The sequence below is a fragment of the Podarcis vaucheri genome (assembly GCF_965113315.1).
Source record: "Podarcis vaucheri genome assembly, chromosome: 11".
NCBI classification, from domain to species: Eukaryota; Metazoa; Chordata; class Lepidosauria; order Squamata; family Lacertidae; genus Podarcis; species Podarcis vaucheri.
Window position 1 is genome coordinate 46,438,211 of NC_138749.1, and position 6,000 is coordinate 46,444,210.

Consider the following 6,000-nt stretch of genomic DNA (forward strand, 5'->3'; position numbering starts at 1 on the left):
CCCCACCTTCCCAAAGAAACACAGTGTTCCTCAGAACCTATGGACCTCAGAGTACTTAAATGCTTTGTATTCAGTGTGTTGAACAAGGGAGTTGTTCCTTTTACTAAAATTACATATCTTACTTGAACTTGAGCATCGAAAAATCCTCCGAACAGTTGATCTGCCATATACAGAAATGAAAATAGCTTACAAGCCTTTGCAGTGGTAAAATTAGCCTTCATTTGGATGAAGAAATATGCTTTCAATTTAGCATCACTCTTACACTTTTGTTAACACAGAAACAATATATGCCAGCTAAGGTGAGTTTCGCACCTCTACAGTCTAAAAATTATGCAAGGGAATGTGCCAGATTTATACTATTTCCAGTTCTCATTAGAATGGTTCATCTTTTCGATAAGATTAATGCTGTGCAAGACATGAAAATTAGATACCAAAAATGTTATAACGTCTCATATATTTATCAAGTATACTACCTTGACCTTTTCAGTATTCTGAAATGGGATTGGTTTTCAACATCCCTTTCACATCCAGTGAGGGGGAAGCATGAATGGCTGTACAAAATCAACATACATAAAGATGGTAAAAATATTCACATAACATACCCACACACTGTGTGTTTACACACACACACACACACACACACACACACCTCATTTTGGCTTGGTGCTGTTTGAAAGTGTCTGCTGCATGGAAATAGAAAATAAAACATGGACCCTTAACTTAACCGGAGCAACTTTCATGTCCTCTTTGAAAGGAAAACATTTGTGGCTGATACCAATTTCAAAATGTCAAAAGCTGAAAAATGTTCCACTTAATAAAGCACAGTGCAGTCAACTAATTTATTTCTTCGATAAATCAGTTTGGAAGGTTGCCCTCTGTCAGAAAATCTGTCAGTTTCCTATAATCCCCTCAGCTTGCGGTCCTTGCCTAACCCTGAATATAACCCTCCAATGACTATCCGAAACCTACATCGGGCATGAAATATTTCCCACACAAATCCATGTGTAAGTTCTCATGTACGACACTGTGAAATCTCCGTTTCATTGCAAGTGCGCCTGCAAAAGTCCCTGGCTTTTCAGTACATGTAAACGATGTCTACAGAAGAGTAACTCTCTACTATTCTCATGTAGAGGTTGTTGGGAGTTTGTGTCATCAGGCATCTACCAGGCCCCATATATCATCATGGTACCCACAGCTGATCAGCCGAGTCAGTAGTGATCATTGCTCATTGGGACTGGTAGGGCAGAAGGCAGAGAGACCAATAGTAGGTAGGGCGAGAGCTAATGAATGGCAGAGCCAACTAATTCAAGTTGTGTCCCTATCCTCTAACTGCCTGCTAAGTTCTACAAGGGCAACACTGAGGCCCATGAGGAGGAAGCTAACAGGCTGGTGGGGGCTGACTGAGAGCAGATTGGGGTTCATAAGGCAGTGATCCATTTCTCCAAATGAAACATCCACCACCACTGGCACTGCTGCCCTTCCCACTATTGACACTTGCAAGTAAATATGTGAGCAAGGAGGAGGACCAGCAGTTGAGCTTCCTCCTGACCTAGTTGACCTTTTTTTCTCAAGAATTGGGCCAGAGAAGGAGAGGAATGGTGGACAAGATGTGGGGACCACATAGGGGATCTTTTCCAAGGATCCCTCTCCCCACCTCCAAAAAAAATTAAAAATCTGGAGCCAACAGTGTTTTCACACAATGTTCTATATATTAGTCTTCTTCTTTTATTACACAGAAATGCTTTCTGTGTTGGAAATCTTCAGTGTTTAAGGTGGAGCTGCAAGCTTTGAATCCAGTCTTTAAAACTGTGTGTATCGTGGCCAAACTATATGCAACACTCAGTTGTGTGAATCTTCATGCACTTGCATGGATATTTTCTCCGAGGGATGATATTTTTCTAACCCAAAGAACTAAGCAAGCGGATGGGTGGATGGAAAACTTGGGTTGTTCGTGTGGATCTGCAACTGCCCATTTCCCCATTAATATTCCCCATTAGTAATATCTTTCCCTCTTTAAATATCGGGTTCTCCCCCCCACATCCTATCCATTTTTTAAAACCCACCAAATTTGAAGGAGGAAGGGTCCCCAGTATTAATGAAGAGACAGGCAAATGCATACCCACATTTTGTTCCAGTATGGACAAAACCCTTATTTCATTCACTATGGGGTATTTTTTTCTAATCAGAATACCTCAGTTGCTGCTGTGGTATTACTTGAATTCCACAATATTACACTGTTTATGTGACCATCTGAATGAACTGTTAAAGACATACTTAGCAATGCTCCTGCTAGGTCTTCACTATTGATTCATATTGCCTACACACTATTGATTCATATTGCCTACATACAGTCTCTTTAGCTACAAGAAAACTGAGTAGAATCACAGAATCACAGACCTGTAGAGTTGGAAGGGACTATTAGGGTCATCTAGGCCAAACTAGAGAACCTGGAGAAAGCAAATATTTTCTTGACCTTTCAGAATGTAAGCAATGCATTTAATAATATCAGGGAATTGGGAATTGAAAGTTGGTGTATGTTCCAGCAACCAGCAATCTTTTCCATTGCATACACACACACACACACACACACACACACACTATATATATATATATATATATATATATATATATATATATATATGCAGGTTTTGGTGTCTTCGGGTGTCTTCCCGTGTAAGAGTCGGGGTGTCTGTGCGACGTTTCGACGAGGTCTCACTCGTCATCTTCAGGCTGGTGCTTTCGGCTTCTTTCGGCTTCTCCTCGTCGAAACGTCGCACAGACACCCCGACTCTTACACGGGAAGACACCCGAAGACACCAAAACCTGCATTCCTGTACCCGTGAAAATCTACGAAAGCATATATATATATATATATATATATATATATATATATATATATATATATGAATATGAAATGGCTATAGCAAATTTATAGCTCAGGACACACTTATCAACTTGATTCTTCCATCACCATGCCTTGTTATGGAAAATGCTTAATATTCCATACATTATGAGCTCTAAACTGATTATTTCCTCTACAAGGCGGGGTCACATATGGGACAGTGAAAGTCTAGTGTATGTTTCATATAAAATTCATTTGTTGGTCAGTGGGGGAGACAAATGTAACAAATTCTCCACCATTTTTATATACTCAGCACTTTTCTCCCTCCCTTTATAACCAGAACTGCAGGAGGTTGTATAGATTGTAACATATGCTTTCCATTTATTTAGGTATGTGTATGGTGATGCTATACATAACTTATTTTTAGTTAATTTTTCAAGTCATCCTGCTGACTCTTGAAAAGGAGGATCTACTACATTTGACAATTTCCATGTCTTGTCCTACCTAATCCCACATTTGGTTTTAGTCTTCTCAGCCAGCCAGAGGTCATATATCCAAAGCCATTGATTTTGTGGCTGAGCTGGCTGTTTTCTTTCTTGGGGTGGGGGGGGGAGTAGTTGGAGAACTAAGTAGACAACCACACTGTGTTTCATTTTGCTTCATATGATTTTTGGCATCTTGCAAAGCTCTCGCCCCCTCCTTCCCAACCCACAATCTTTCAGACTAGAGATTGATTACTGCAGAAAAGCAACAGTAAGAATCTCCGAGCAGAAGTAAAGCTGTCAAAACAATCTAATCAATTTTAATATATCAAAAACACCTCTCCAAAAGTGGCTGTGATGAAATCTTACGGACAAATATTAAATGTTCCTAACATAGAATCTGCTTAGCAAAACACGGCACTTGCTTTTTTGGCTCATCTAGCGCTTGGCACAAATCATATATAATGATTTCTTTTTCCTTTATTCATTGAAAATACCTGCACACCGCCTTTCAGCCCTTAAAAGGACCCCCAAATGCAGTTTATAAGCAATAAGGGCAACAACAAAGGCATGCGGGAATAATGAATGAATAATGTTTTAAAAGGAATCCTGAATTAAATTTTGAAATCTCTTCTGAAGACTGTGGACCTTCGAAACATCCTTCCTTTTCATTGGATGGGATTGGATGGGATCACTGATATGGTAAATTAGGATGTGAATTGAGAGAGGCTGTGAAAGCTTGAAACCAAGAAAGATGGAGGTTGTGGGTGGGTGGTACCCATGTCCAGGAGATAGGCAAATTGCCTGATCTGGAAGTGGTTCCACTTCCTCTGAAAAAACAAGTGTTTAGCTTAGGGAAACTCCCAAATGCCACCCAAGTGTCCTCTGCAGCTAGGAGTGCCTTCTACCAGCTTTGTCTGCTTCATCACCTACGCGGGTTCTAAACCACTGAACCTCTTGGGCTTGCCGATCGGAAGGTCGGCGGTTCAAATCCCCACGACGGGGTGAGCTCCTGTTGCTCTGTCCCAGCTCCTGCCAACCTAGAAGTTCAAAAGAACGCTGGTGCAAGTACATAAATAGGTACTGCTGTTGCGGGAAGGTAAACAATGTTCCGTGTGCTCTGGCTTCTGTTGTGGGATCCCATTGCGCTAGAAACGGTTTAGTCATGCTGGCACATGACCCAGAAAGCTGTCTGTGGACAAACGCCAGCTTCCTCAGCCTGAAGTGATATAAACATCACAACCCCACAGTTGCCTTTTACTGGACTTAACTGTCCAGGGATCCTTTACTTTAAAAAAAAAACCCCAAAAAAACACCTACTCCTAGAGAGGGATGGCCTGGTGTCATGGCACTGTTAGGCTGTCATTGAAATTTTACTCAATATTGATCCAGAGTAAAAATTGGCAGAGTAAAACTTAAACACTTTGCAGGATTTCCAAAAAACGGACTAGAGGCAATTGCTGTAATATTTCATCCAGCAGAACTTTACTGCTAGTGAAGGCAAATGAGCATAATGGTCGCGTCCAATACATTCAGGGTTGGCACTGTCCATAAGAAATCCAGTTGCAGCAGACTTAACTTAAACTTACAATAACTTATAATAAGTATAAACCTTAACACTAAGCATACTGCGTACAGAACACCACACCAGAAGGAAAAGAGATAGAAAGAGAAAGTGAAGCCCAGACTCCTTCTGGCCCCACTTTTATAGTCAGCATGACCTTGACTGAAAGAGATAACCGAACCAATTTAAGCCAGCTTTTGCTTATTTCTTTCACACAGAGAAGCTTCCAGAACGCTATGTGGAAATGTGGATAACCAATTTTAACTTTGGAAAAAATCAGAAAGAGCAACTGAAACTGGCATATTTACCCATTCCTAAAACAGAGTCAATTGTGTGTTTGAGGAAAGTCCTCATGAAATTGTAGATATCATCCACTCCCATCATAAGAATCATGTGTCACTTACCTACATTAGGCACAAGAGATGGGAAGAAACCTCACAAATTGGGTCAGGAGAATATTGGAATCATGAGGTAGGATTCATGGGAATGCATGGGAATGCATGAGTGAGTTGTCATGAGGATTCAGAGCAGGCTTCCTCAACCTTGGCCCTCCAGATGTTTTGAGACTACAATTCCCATCATCCCCGACCACTGGTCCTGCTAGCTAGGGATCATGGGAGTTGTAGGCCAAAAACATCTGGAGGGCCGAGGTTGAGGAAGCCTGATTCAGAGTGACTGAGATGAAGTGTAGATTCAGCCTTTGTCTTATAGAATGCTATCATGATGTAAATGCTATTTTGTGTAACTGAACTCATATGTGCATTTGTACTCAATTTGCCTCCTTGTTGAAACAAGTGCTTGAGATTTAAATAGTCTAGACATTGGCATTGTGAAGACCATTTTAAAAAATATATTTTATTTTCTGCATTATCAGTCCTCTAAAGGAACAACAGGCCTTGCTCTTTAATCTTTCAAGGGACAATATCCCGAAACAAGTTTAAGCATGGATCTGTCTTACAAGTCAGAAAAGCTTGAAAAATTCATAAGCCAGGAAAATGGGTCAGTGTCAACGATGTATTAATTTTTCAGCACAAGAATGTAATTCTCATGTGCATCCCTTTCAGGCTCTCTTTGATGTAAATAGCGGGATAATTGGAGTGAATTTTTGACTT

The 6,000-nt window shown here is 40.6% G+C and overlaps 1 long non-coding RNA gene across 2 annotated transcripts in view; it reads right to left on the reverse strand.

Annotated features, from left to right (window-relative positions):
- LOC309514512 overlaps positions 1 to 5,371 on the reverse strand; it is a 30,263-nt gene extending 24,892 nt beyond the window's left edge. For both annotated transcript variants that reach the window (XR_014212029.1, XR_014212030.1), the window contains exon 1: positions 5,293 to 5,371. This is a non-coding gene — a long non-coding RNA (uncharacterized lncRNA). The remainder of the gene's footprint in view (positions 1 to 5,292) is intronic.
- Positions 5,372 to 6,000: the final 629 nt, after the last annotated feature.